General features: G+C 34.4%; 1 protein-coding gene across 1 annotated transcript in view; it reads right to left on the reverse strand.

Moving 5' to 3' along the window:
- The window catches only part of MGAT4C (MGAT4 family member C), a 57,442-nt gene that overhangs the window by 14,266 nt on the left and 29,520 nt on the right, over positions 1-13,656 (reverse strand). The window lies entirely within an intron of this gene.

Genomic DNA, 13,656 nt, shown 5'->3' on the forward strand with positions numbered 1-13,656 from the left:
GGACTTGCCATTATCTCCCCTGAGAAGAGTAGCAACAAAAATTTAGGTGGCAAATAATTATTAATAATAAGTGTCACCTATGAACAATTTTGGGTACCTTAGCTTGTTGTCATTTCATGCATGTGTGTTGTTTTGAGGCTGGATATTTTTGGTACTGGTTTGTTTAAATATATATTATATTGCATTTGTGTACACTTGTTATTTTGAGTGTTTTTTTTTATTGAATTTAACGGTGCCATGTGACATAATTATTGCAATTTCCAATATTTGTTTTCTAGTGTCTTAGCTTTTAGAACTAAATTTTAGGACTAACATGAGCAATTTACCATGTGTGCAAAAAATTAAAAAAAAGGCTCTGGCAGTAAAGCAATTACAATGTAAAATAACGATATCTAATACTATATTTTATTAGGGTAGAAGTTCATAAAAATATATATGCAGGAAGTCCCTTTCTAGGCATCAGTTCAATGTATACACTGTGATTTAGACAAAAAAAGATTTTCTTCATGTTCTCGTCATGGTCATTATTAGTTCAAGTCAAAAATAGTATGATCGTAATGTAATTATTGTATAGAATTGCAAGGTTGTAGGATTGTGAATTTGAGGGACAATGCTATTAAAATGACTTAAAAGAGCACATCATTGCAATGTCTAGCTTAGATGTGTGATAGGTCTGTGTAACTCCCACAAATAAATGAATAGGAATAAAAATCCATTGGCATGTACAACATCTTTCTTATATGTATTCCATCTGCATACTTAGGAGCTTGCCTGGAAATCTGCATTGAAAGGTATGCAGCCATAATATAGTATGCAGCAATGTAAACATTTGGTGCATATTTTTGGAGGGACGTTGTGGATATCCCACTTATGATGTAAAAAATGTGTGCCATACACAGTGACAACTTTGCAGAAATCAAATCTGTAATATTATATGCCAAGAAAATAAATATATGACTGTTTTACACCTGTGTATTGGAGTGCTTTTTGGTTTATGTTTTGTTTATTTTACTGAGGCAATCCATTTAACTACTTTTATGTTTCTTTTTGTGAGACAGAAAAATTCTCATTTGGCAGTTTTTAACCTTTGCTTTTTTATATATACTTTTCTCCAATCTGTAATTTTCATAGTAGGAAAAATGAAATACATTGCAGGGATTGCCTTCTTAAGGCATCAATACTTTCTCATGCCATCATTTCTTTTCGTAATATTCTGCCAACATATTCTGGCGACACATGTTTTACTGCCACTATAGAAAGTTCAGCGCTACAGCTATTAATCTGTCCATAGCTGCTGGACTGAGGACAAGAGCTATGGAGACTCAGATGGGTTGCATGGTTATCTTTCTTTTCCCCTCTAACACAGACATAAATGTATTTGTGATGTAACCATGTAATGCAACAGCCCAAAGACAAGTGTGTACAAATATTTTATTTTTCTTACTTTGAGTTATTTCTTACTTAAATTGAGTTATTTTCTACTTAAATTTTTGATACTATTGAAATTCTTAACCTTATGTCCTGCAATTCAGCCTAAAAAATGTGATATTTGTCATACATATTTCCATGTGTGCATTGCCTAAAAAGTGTTTTATCAGCTCATCATTTAATAAAATTTAGAATTATCTGTGTACATAGGGATACGTTGGCAAAATTGCAATAAAGCAGTAATAAACCCACTTAAAACTCACCTGCCCTGCTCCAATGCAAGTGTTGCCATCTACTTCCTTTTTTTCTTCCTCATTCGGATTTTCTTCCATCTTGATTGGCTGGGCTGGGATGTTGTAACAATGCTGAGCTGCTCATGCACAGTTCTGCAAATTTACAGTTGAAGGGAGAGATCAGGCAAGTAAGAATGCTTATTGCAGAATGGACACTGCTTGTCCCTTTCTGCAATAAATCCCTACCTGATCACATCACAGTGGCTCTGCTGAAATTGCTAGATTCATGGCTATGTTTATCTTTAACAGAAGTTTATTTTTAATATTAGCATGTTGGCAAGGTGTGAAAAAGGGAAAATACTGCTACATTAAACCTCAACTTTAAATAATGGCAGATTCCAGTAATGTCTTATGAACATGTCCTTTCAAACAAGCATTTGCATTTGTATGGTTTTATTTAAATGTTAGAAAAATGTTTTAAATAAATACCTGGAGAGTTGGGTTGAGTGCTAGGAAATGTGGTATTTGTATTGTACACTTGTGTAGATTGGCCCTATCATTGTCAACTTCCAAGCTCATAAATTAAATGAGCAATATTTCAATTAGTTTTTTAACAGAGAGGACAAGCTAAGACATTAACCTGTTTCACAGCATCCGTGCTCTTATAAGTGTTCATTTTAAATGTTTGAATGTCTTCTGAAAGTGGACCTACCACTGAGAGATGGTGTGTGCTGCCAGTGCTCAATTCATTGTAAAACAAGCATGCAGATAAGTTCTGTGTCAATTAGTTGAAAATATTCTTTCTGAGTCAGTGATTCAAAAGGAATTAAAGGCAGAGTATCAGATCACCAACCAGGCAAACGGTATTTTATGGAACCAGGTCAGCTATGGCAACATACGTAATTTCTCAGTGAAAGGTCCGCTTCAACCATTGACTCCTGTATGAGCAGTATTTTGAAAAAAAAATCTTGTCTGAGCTGTTGGCAATTCCTACAAGGAACATTAAAAAACAAAAAAAAAAAAAAAACTTGAATAGCCGTTAGCTCATTGGAAACAAACATAAATGGCACTGACAGAATATCTTTACATTTTTACAACTTTTTTATGTGGATAGCATGTGTTTATGATTTCATTTGTTCTAGACTTATACATAAATAACTTATTAGCCATTCATACCTTTGTGTTTCCCTCATTATTTTCCAGGACTTGTACCTGTCACAATATTTAACTTGTCTTTATATGCCGAGGGCTATGTTTAGATGATTCTCATTCTGTTCATAGAATCATAAGTGTTTTCCACTGAGTGCTTTCCCTTATAAATCACATCTGCTTAAAAATTGCTAGCTGTGCTTAAACCTTTTAAACGTAATTTTTACTGGGCATGTATAAGTATTGTAAACCCATAATGCTAACCATTTATTTGAAGTTTACATATACTTTAAAGCTCAACCTTAGGGTATGTGCCCACCAGGAACCTCTAACTCCCTCTTAGTTGTATTTTATTATTATATGGTTACTGTATATGCTTGACTATAAACCCATCCAATTATTACTGAAAAAAACAGGAAAACTACATTAGGTATAAAGACATAAACGTGTCTGTCACTGCATAAATTTATAACAGTAATTACAGAAGTGCCAATAAAAATAACTGTATTTGTGTAGTTTCATTTTTCAAACATTCATTTAAAAGGAAAAAAAAATAAAAACACACAGTCTTTTCATTCCCCCTGCACAGTAGATGGCTCTGTGTTCTCATGTAAAGTGTATAACATGCAAAACAAACTTTAAAACTGTCTCACACAGCAAGTGTTTTCTATACACTTAACATGAGGATACATGACCATCTAGTGGTCTGACCCAAGTTTATACATGAGTATATACTGTACTCTTCTGTCTTCTTAGTCCTCACTCATGCAGAAAAAAGGAATGGCAAAACATAACGCCTCCTACTGCATCAAAAAACTGAGAGTCCAGGGTATCATGCAAAGGGATGGGAAAATGGTGACATCCTGCCCTCCTAGTCTTTCCTTGGTGGGTTGAGTGAAGCTGTGCATTAATTAGTCCAAAAAACAATATTTTGTGGCAAAGAAGATATAATGGGTTGAAGATGAGAATTGAACTTTAAGCTCCAGAAGGGCATGCAAAAAAAAAAAAACATTTGAGAAAATTAGAGGCAAGTAGAATGTAGTTATGGGTCCCTGTTCCTCTATACCATGAAAACCTTGATCCCAAAGCCTGCAACAACCTTATCATATATGAATCTTCAGTGTGTACACAAAATCCAATCCCATTAACACCAAAAGATCATCTGGTAAAACTCTACATCTGTTTCTGGACTTGGGATAACAAGATTAGTAGTCAGTTCACTTATGGTTCCTGCATTCTATCTTACAACCTAAATTTTGTCAAGTCTCAGTATCTACAAACTTGACACCCATTGGTTTTGAAAATTTCTCAAAAGGGTTTGATGAGGAGAGCTGTGTCTACATATCCTGGAAAATACACGTCCTGAGATTTTATGAGGTAGTGGATCAAGCATGAAAAGGCAAGTATGACTTATACACTGACCAAACCTTTTTTTGCTATCAAATTTTGCTGGATTAGTTTGGTGTTGCCTGTCACTTGACCTAATTTATTCTATTTTTAATTACATGTTATGTTACTTACTTTAGGCAAATACTAGGTTAATTTACTGGTTGAACTAAGAACATTCTCTTTTCGTAATTATCTCATTTTGAGCATGTGGAAAATGCCCAGAATGACCCCAGCCAGTCAATTGTATGGTTTAGAATGTTTCCTGAATGTTTCTGTAAATTGGATTTGATGTACTGTATGTCCTATACATGTAGTACGTGATTCCTTAGGGACTTTATTATTTTTATAATCTGTGAACAAATCATCAGTTATAAAGTAAATAACTAATTAGTTTTTGTGATAGCAAAATGTGTGTGTAAATTGAAAGACTCTTTGAAAGACTGTTTTGTGTTTTTAATTGCTTTAAAACATATTCCAGGTTAATAGGTGAAAAAATGAATATTTTTTTTTTAGACAACTATGTTTAGGAAAAAATTACGCATTGATTTAAATATGAAAGGATGGAAAACAGATAGTAGAACCTAACTATACCACAATGCCACATACTTTTCATACAGCACATTGTCAAATGTTACATGAGTCGATTGACAAGGGCCAGAGACTACCCTTTAAAGCATTTAGATCCTGGAATTAGTTGCAAAGAATTTACATTGCATGCTTTAGCCTTCATATGCCTAATTCATTTTGTTGCACCACAAACTTCTTTTGATGGACAAAATATTTATGAATTTTACTAAATGATGGTTTATACAACTGAACTTTAAGTGCAGTAAACCCTTAGTCCTATGTAATAAGGAATGAGTAACAATACATGTAATAATGTTAGGGCCAGCTCCCAGTCTTCATACTACCTATACAATACTGTATACTGATCTGATAAGCCTGGTGTAATACTCATGGCTAATGGAGAATCCATCTACTTGCAAGTGACAGCTTTTCTATTAGGTTTCATGGTGCTTTCAAAACAAATGGATACATGTTAAATTTGTTCACCCTTAACATTTATACAATCATTTTTAGGCAACAAGTATAAGTCAACATCGAAAACATATAAGAAAATCAGAAATAATCTTTCACATGTTTCACTGGACTGCTGATTAAATATAAATGTCCTAACAACTGTTTTTCTTTAAAGCAAGAAAGGTTACTATTTCAATTTAGATATCTATCAGTAGGCATGCATTCATTTTATTAAACTTCCAAACGTTTTTTCCTTTTATTAATTATCACTTACAAGAATGAAATTAACTCTGATATTTTACCTGGTCTTAAAAATGAAAACACTTCTTGAATGTATCATTAACCACAACAAGACGGAAATGAAATTGACAAATAGATATCCAACAATAGCTAAACATGTCACTTTGAAATGTCATGTCACCCATAGGTAATCCTATTATCTAATAGTTTAATTAAAATTGGATACATTTTAAAAGACAGGAACAAAATCTCTGCAGGAACATATAAAATAAAAGCCTAAAATCCACTCATTCCTATTGCCAAACTCTAATCTAAATGACAGTAGAATAAAAGAAGCGGAGATTGGTATCATAGGTTTGGACAGGGGACATTGTTAAAGAAAGAACAGAGCACACATGCTGTCTGAAAATGGAAATAATTTTAGGAAATATCATGTAACTGAGCAATCATAATGACATTTAGTCTATTCAAGTCTACAATTTATCAACTGAACTTTCAGCACTCTTTTGTGAATCAGATATTTGAGTGCATTCTTATTTTCAACATATCAGCACAAGTGATTTTTTTTTAAAAATGTAATTTTTATTAATAAAATTAGTTCATATTACATGTATGTTTTCTTCAAAAAGTAGGAGTTCCTGACCCCTAGAACTGTGGTGGTCTATTGCCACCCCCTTCACCAAATACAAGAAAATAAATTGAGTGCTTTTGTGCAGAATAAGTCACCAAGCAAGGAAGGTTTTAGTGGCAATTAAACAAATAATTTATTTGATGCAAAGGGTCACTTAGATGTATATAAACAATACATAAAATCATGTGTTAGATATTTATAACATCATGTCTAGGCTGGTAATCTGGTGCATGATTCGTAATCATTCTGCCCCATATTTGAACAAAAATGCAATTCCTGACGCGTTTCTCTATTCATCGTCTTTAAGGGAGGTAGAGATTGATATGCCACACTGAGTTTGCAATAAAAAGGTACAAAAGTCAACAAAAGGTTACACAAATTCAATTTGGTTAAATGTTTGTCTATAATTGTTCACTGAAGTGGGTATATTTAAACGTTTTGTATACAGCTTAAACACTAAGGGAAGAATCTTACGTTTAGGAAAATAACATGTGCTTGAATGATATATATAAATAGGATGAAAAATCTTAGTGATAAATAAATGGGTTTTTAGTTGAAATTGCCCATCATAGACTGGAAAAGTGCTCTAATTCAAGCATATGTTATATTTATTTGGAAGATGCCCATAAATGAATCACAAGGAATTTATAATATTCACTGAAAACACTTTAATGTCAAGATATTGTCCATAATCTAACAATTACCAATATAGAAATGGGGCAACATTTATTCTGGGTCTTATACCACTTTACTGCATCCAATTTTTACCTACAAATGCAGTCCCTCCAATCTCCATACTTATCAAACACTTAAGGAATCTCCTGAACACATCTTTTTTGGATGATGACTTGGACTCCTAGCAAGTCTTTCCATAAAATCTCTGGCTGATAACTTACCATAACTGCATCATTCGAACGTAAACTGTATATAAAACATTTTCATGACCTTACTGTGAAGAATCTCTTCCTTATGCGGAGATTAAACTTCTTTTCTTCCAGATACATTTACCATATGTTTTTTTAACATATGTTTTCAGGTCTCCTTATCTGCTGTGGATTCAGTTGCACTTACAGCAATAAATAATTTATTACTGCCTGGTGCTGTACATATTTATTTATGCATGCATATGTTACATCTTAAAACACTTCTAATACCAAACATAGATCGTTACTGTGAGATATACCATGAGCTCAACACATCCTTTCGCTAGTATATTTTTCATTCTGCCTGAACAACAAACAAAAGTTAACAGGAAAAAATACCCAGATCAGACTATGTGAGAAAAAGATTGTTTCATGATAAAATATAAATATATACAATAAATTATTGTACCATCTATGTTCTCGTTTTAGAAGCATATATTTATTTAAAGCATATAATAACACACATCAACAAAAAATTAGTTTTGATAATCATCAGAAACCACAGAAAATATTTCTAAATCAGTTTTTCGAGTAGATTTCAGATCTGTTTTGTTACTATTATAGTTAACATTGTACGTGCATGTTATTTGTATTAAAATGTAAACACCATTGAAGTGAATGTTAATACATCTTCAGTGTGAAGTAAATGAAGGCACACTGTGGTATAGATCTACTTAACAGTGTCAGTCATTGTTTCTTCAGAAATGCTTGGAGTATGATTTTCTTGTGTACTCTTTGGATTGTGGTGGTACAGCATCCAGCAGTAGTTAGCCATCATACTTTAATTCCAGAAACCTTGGTAGCGGTGCTCCATTAACTGAATGTCCTGGTGAAAACGCTCTCCTTGTTCGTCACTCACCATACCAATATTTTCCAGGAAGAATTCTAGATGTGATGTGCAGAAATGTATTTTTAATGACATGTGAGAACCCAATTTCTGGTATGAATCAAGCAGATTCTGAACTCCTTCCTTCTATGCAGGAGACTTATGGTTGCCCAGGAAATTTTCACACAGCCACTTGAATGCATCCCAAGCTTCTAGCTTAGCTTCTCAGAGAGATTGTTTGAAAACATCATCCTGCAAAACAGACTTGATCCTGTGGCCCTATAATTATCCCTTTCTTCATTTTTGCAGTGCTTATGTTTGAAAAATTCTCAACAAGGTACTGAAAACCCATGGAGTTTGATTTACCCATGGCCTTTACAAGGTTCTTTATAAAACTAACTTGATATGGAGAGGTGGCAGAAATATTTTATGCGGATCAACCAGAGGAAGAAACTTGACACTGCTTGTTCCGGGCTTATATTTATCTCTTGGTAGCCAATCACGCTTGATATAATGGTCTCCAGTAGATCAGCTGTCCCACAGTCAAAGGAAACAGCAATATTTTGTGAATCCTCCTTGCATTCCCATGAGCATGCCAATGACTTTTAGATCCCCACAGATGTTCCACTGGTGTGCTTTATACTGCTTTGCTTCAAGTAGTAACTTCATGTTGTCATAGGACTCCTTAAGGGTAATGGAATGGGCAACAGGTAAACTTGGTTTGGAATTACCATTATGCAGTAAGACTGCTTTCAAGCATCTTTTAGAGGAATCAATGAAGATACGCCATTCAGATGGAACATGCTCTTGTGACAAACTGTTACAGAGTGCATTTATATAATGACAGTAGCACAGTGAGCCATCACTAGTGAAGAACCTTGTCAAGTTATGATTTTGTTTTCTGCAGTGAGTTACAGTTACACCCTTTGCAAGCAAGTGCTTCTGTTTAAGCCTTGAAGCAAGAAGTTCTGCTTTGTCTTTGGAGAGATTTAGATCATGAACGAGATCATTCAGTTCTGCTTGCGTAAAGGTCTCTGGTTCTGAATCTTTATCGGCCAAGTAGTCAGGATCAGATAATCTGGGGTTGTAACTGGCTGCAACTCCAGCGCATTTCTCATTACCTTCTACAGAAGCAAGTCCATCATGTGACGGTACTGAAACTGGCAATGAATCATCATGGGGAACAGGCCTAATTGCAGAATCGAGGCTGGGACATACAATTTTGTGCTTAGTATTACCTGAGAATCCAATTTCTTGACACGGCAAAAATAGCAGTCGATTAGATGGTCCCGCGGTTCTCTCCACACCATCCGGATTGCAAATGGCATTGCTGCTTGACGCCGATTTAGCCAGTCACGCAGTCCATTGGAACATCTGGTACAGATGACATGTGGAGCCCAAGATTTATCCTGGTCACCAAGTGGACAGCCGAAATATAATTTTGTATATCTTTCAGTTCTGCCGTTGTTGGGCTTTTGTTGTGAATGAACCACACACGTAACAGAATCTTTTTTTGCATTTGGAATATGTAAAGCCATTTATAATGAATTTCACTATCTCACTATCTCTAGCGAATATTGGTTTCTGGATGCATACCATATACAGGGTCTTGACTTCTTTCTGACCTGGAAAAAAGCCATGAACAACCTTTTTTTTACCATTTAATAGACCAATTTTAATGTTTCTATTAACCACGTTGGAGATGTTCACAAAGGGTTAATAAACAGCACTGTCCAAGACTTTGATTTATAGGACTTAATTCAAAGATCGGTCAAAATATGAGACTTAGTGTACATTTCAGATACAAATTTATACATTATAGTACCCTGTATAAAAAAAAAAACACAAACATTGCTACTGTTGACCTCCTTCTGAAATATTTGGTTAACTGGATTTGCCTTGCTTTATTACTTCTGAGTCTCTGACCCAAAGCAAGAAAGAAGCATACATCATTCCCATTACTCCTTTACTTTGTTTTCCAGTGCTAGCCTATGACCAGATAAGATACATACAGGCATGCTACACAACAGTGACATGCATGCTGTAGAACTCCCAGAACACAAGTTGTGATGGCATTCATAAAATGTCATTCACCTATCTGCGTGGTGAATTAAAATATTGAAGCAAATGTATTTACATAAAAGCCAATCAACTATAATTTTCAGCTGCATACATAAGTAATGGAAATCCACACCTTTAGATAATGAAAGGTTTTCTTCAAGTACAGGTAAAATAGATATAAATTCAGTGGTAAAGCATAAGAAAAAATGTGCTTATAATTATTGCTGAAAATTTGTATGAATGTACTGATCTTAGAATTATTTTTATGAATTTTTTAAAGTCTAAAACAGAAATCAAAAAATGCTGTGAACATTGTATATAGTTAGAATTTAAAATTCAAACGTGTCACAGAGAGATATAGGAATTTCCAATTCATGATAAGGGTTAAGAAGATTCTCTACTGATGTTGCTTTAACTGCATTTTATTTATAAATTTTAATAATTTTAGGTCCTTTTGAAACTGAGACACTTACTCTTCCTCAGCTAATTACTACTTGGATAGTACTGTAGACCTTTGTGCACTATACTGGGCACTTGCTCCATCAAATGTTTGTTTCATTGGTTACTATATAGATAACTGACAATACACACTAGAAGACCCTTGTCCTCATGAACCTGTAAAAATCAGGAGTAAGAAACAGTGCTGACAGTTTTTCTTATATATAAATCTTGTCATAACATATTTCAATATTCCCTGAATTCCCTACAAAACAATTTTAAAAAAGTGATTTATTTTAATACATACTAGCTAGTTTTTCACATAGAACACTTGCCTGTGTTTTAAACTTCATTTAATCCCCATACAACCACCCTTTTTTTGTCATTTCCTGCTACCGTTTTTTAAATTTATGTTAATTGACAAAAAAAATCTAGAACACTTATGAACAATACTCAAGCTCTTTCCTTTCTTAAATAATTACAGTTTTATTTTGCTGATGTTCCTGTTTTTTTTCCTAAGTAGATATTTTTGTTTTGTATTTCATCTCAGATTTCATTCCTGCGAGAATATGCTTCTTTACTGAAAACGACTTGGAAAACTTAAAACATTCATTATACAGAGACTGATTTAATTTAAACTGAAGTGAGTGGGTATTTTTCAGCTGATAACATTAGTAACTGTCTGCTCATAAGTATACATTATGAGTAGATATCTTTCACATTTCTATTTAAATTCCGTTTATTTGATTTCCTGTCATAATTTTCTAGAGATAACTGTGATGTACAGAATCGTGCTGGAGCTGCTTCCTATAGCAGACTATCTAAGATGTTCATTAGAACACAGAATATGAATTTCTGGACGAATGTAATTAAGTCATTTTTGTCCACAGGGACAAAAGAGGTTAATGCGTCATTCAAGTAGCACTTGTTCAATAGTAAAGATACTTTAATTAGTATTTCATTAAAATTAAGAACAATAACTGACTAACTAGCATCTTCCTAAATACAATATATTGCCATGTAAAGTGGGGCCCATAGCTGTATTATATTAGGTGCAGGCCCTGCATGACAGGGTGTGAGGCCCAGCACAAGGTAGGAAAGGGTTAAGTGTTCTGAGTAATGTAGGAAGGGGCAATGTTAGCCAGGGAGTTGAGGAGGAGGTGATTATGGAAAGGGGTAAGTTGAAAGTGGGAGGCCCTCTTTTAGGAAGAAAGCGTTTGGTGTGTTTTAAGGGTGGCGGTTGGGGCCTTGGAAGGCAGGGATCCTGGGCATGGAAAAATGGTGATTTGTAGCAAGAGGGATCCTCGGTGGTAGAGTCTGCCTTTATGGTGGTCTGATGGTTATAGCCCCTGAAGGTAGTGTGTTCTGAGTTAAATTCTGGAGGAGTATGGATTCTGACTTCTGAGACCTGCAGCCTGGTTGTTGAGGTTTAAAACTGGGGTGTTGCAATGTTAAGGGGGGTTAATTTTATTTTCTGGTTAATACGCTTGTTAAGGTAAATAGGATTTATTTGTTTTGTTAATTATTTGTTGGTTATTTATTGTTTATTTAATATTATTTTTTATGGTTATGTATTTTTTGTTTAAATAAAAGACTGCTTACCATCCAATTTAAGTGCAATTAGGTGTTAATGTATTTTTTGGTAGGTTTTGGTTGTAAAGCAGGTTGCGGTGAGTGGGGAGGTAGATATTTTTAGTTAATGGGGAAGGTGGAAGGGCTGACAGGTCTGAACTACCCTGGTCATGATATATTACAGTTTTAGTGTTTTTGACCAAACCTATACCGTAGATGGATCATAGATCTACCATACTATTATTACTTCTAGAAACAGAATCTTGTAGTAATCGATAGTGATAGCAGCATTCATATTGCATTTTTTTACATTCAGATGGAACAGGATATTCCCAACTATGCAATATGGCAATAGGGATGCTGAATGTAATGTTTAATAGGAGGAGACAGTGTTTTTTCACATAGATTTACATTACATGATAGATACACAAGTAGGATAACTATATAGGTAGTTGGGAGGCACTTTTTCGTTTTGGTATTGTGCGCAACAAAAGCTGCTAGTTTAATAGTGTTAAACATCAGAGGAGCTGCCATTCTTTGATCCCCAAGCCACATACTATGCCCAAAACCTAGAATATCACATCACTTACCAAGGGCCAGAATGTTGCTCTTTTTAGCCAGATTTTGTACACTACCAGGTAGCCATTTGAAAAAAAAGGAAAAAAACCTACACATTAAAAAAAAAAACTGATGATATGGAAAACTCTATGTCTGTAAATTGTTGTGTACTGATAAGGCCTGATTTCCTAAAGCTGTCCAAGGCTGGAGAGAATACACTTTCATCAGTGAAGCTGGGTGATCCAGCAAACCTGGAATGGATTTCCTAAAGGACTATTGCTATTTGTTAGCTAATGTTTTCAATTCTGGACCAGATCCATTCCAGGTTTTCTGGATCACCCAGCTTCACTGATGAAAGTGTATCTTCTCTAGCTTAAATTGGGCACAATGGGCCTGATTTTTTAAAGCTCTCCAAGGCTGGAGAGAATATTTACTTTCATACCTAAAGCATGGAATGAATTGGCTCCGGTCCAGGATTCAAAACATTTGCTAGCAAATAGCAAGGGACTTTGAAGAAATCTATTCTAGGTTTTCTGGATCACCCAGGTTCACTGATGAAAGTGTATCCTCTCCAGCCTTGGAGAGCTTTAATAAATCAGGGCCATTGTGTCCATCCTCAGACTAGGACTGTTTTACTAGTGGTCGGTAATCAATTGCTTTTTAAATAAAAGACAAATGGAAGAGATTGGAAGAGCTTGTAACTTGTACCATCATATTGCTTGTTGACAATTAATAAAATTATGTGACTGAATAAATCAAATACTGTATTTGTTAATTTTTATATTTAGTCATTTCACTTCACTCTATCATAATAACTAATACAATGATTTATTTGAATTATAGATAAATAGACCAGTTTTTATTATTTTTACAACAAAAAAGGTGGATTAGCCACTGGTGCAGAGTGGGAGAAGTCTAAGACAAGAGCAGTATAGAAAGATCATTTTGGATCAGTACAGAACACATCAGTGACAGAGAAGCTGTGTGTCTGTGTGTCTGTATCTCTATGACTAGAGATATTTTTAGAGAAAAGTGCATTATGAAGTATTGCTTTTTTATATATTTTTTTAATCTTATTCTATTACATTTTAAGGGGGACAGAAGATCCATCTTCATCATCTAAGTTCCTTATCCCAGCAGTATACCAAATGTTATTGTATATTTGTTTAGGCTAAAACGTACAACTGA

This window comes from Pyxicephalus adspersus, chromosome 2 (assembly GCF_032062135.1).
Source record: "Pyxicephalus adspersus chromosome 2, UCB_Pads_2.0, whole genome shotgun sequence".
In the NCBI taxonomy this organism is placed as follows: domain Eukaryota; kingdom Metazoa; phylum Chordata; class Amphibia; order Anura; family Pyxicephalidae; genus Pyxicephalus; species Pyxicephalus adspersus.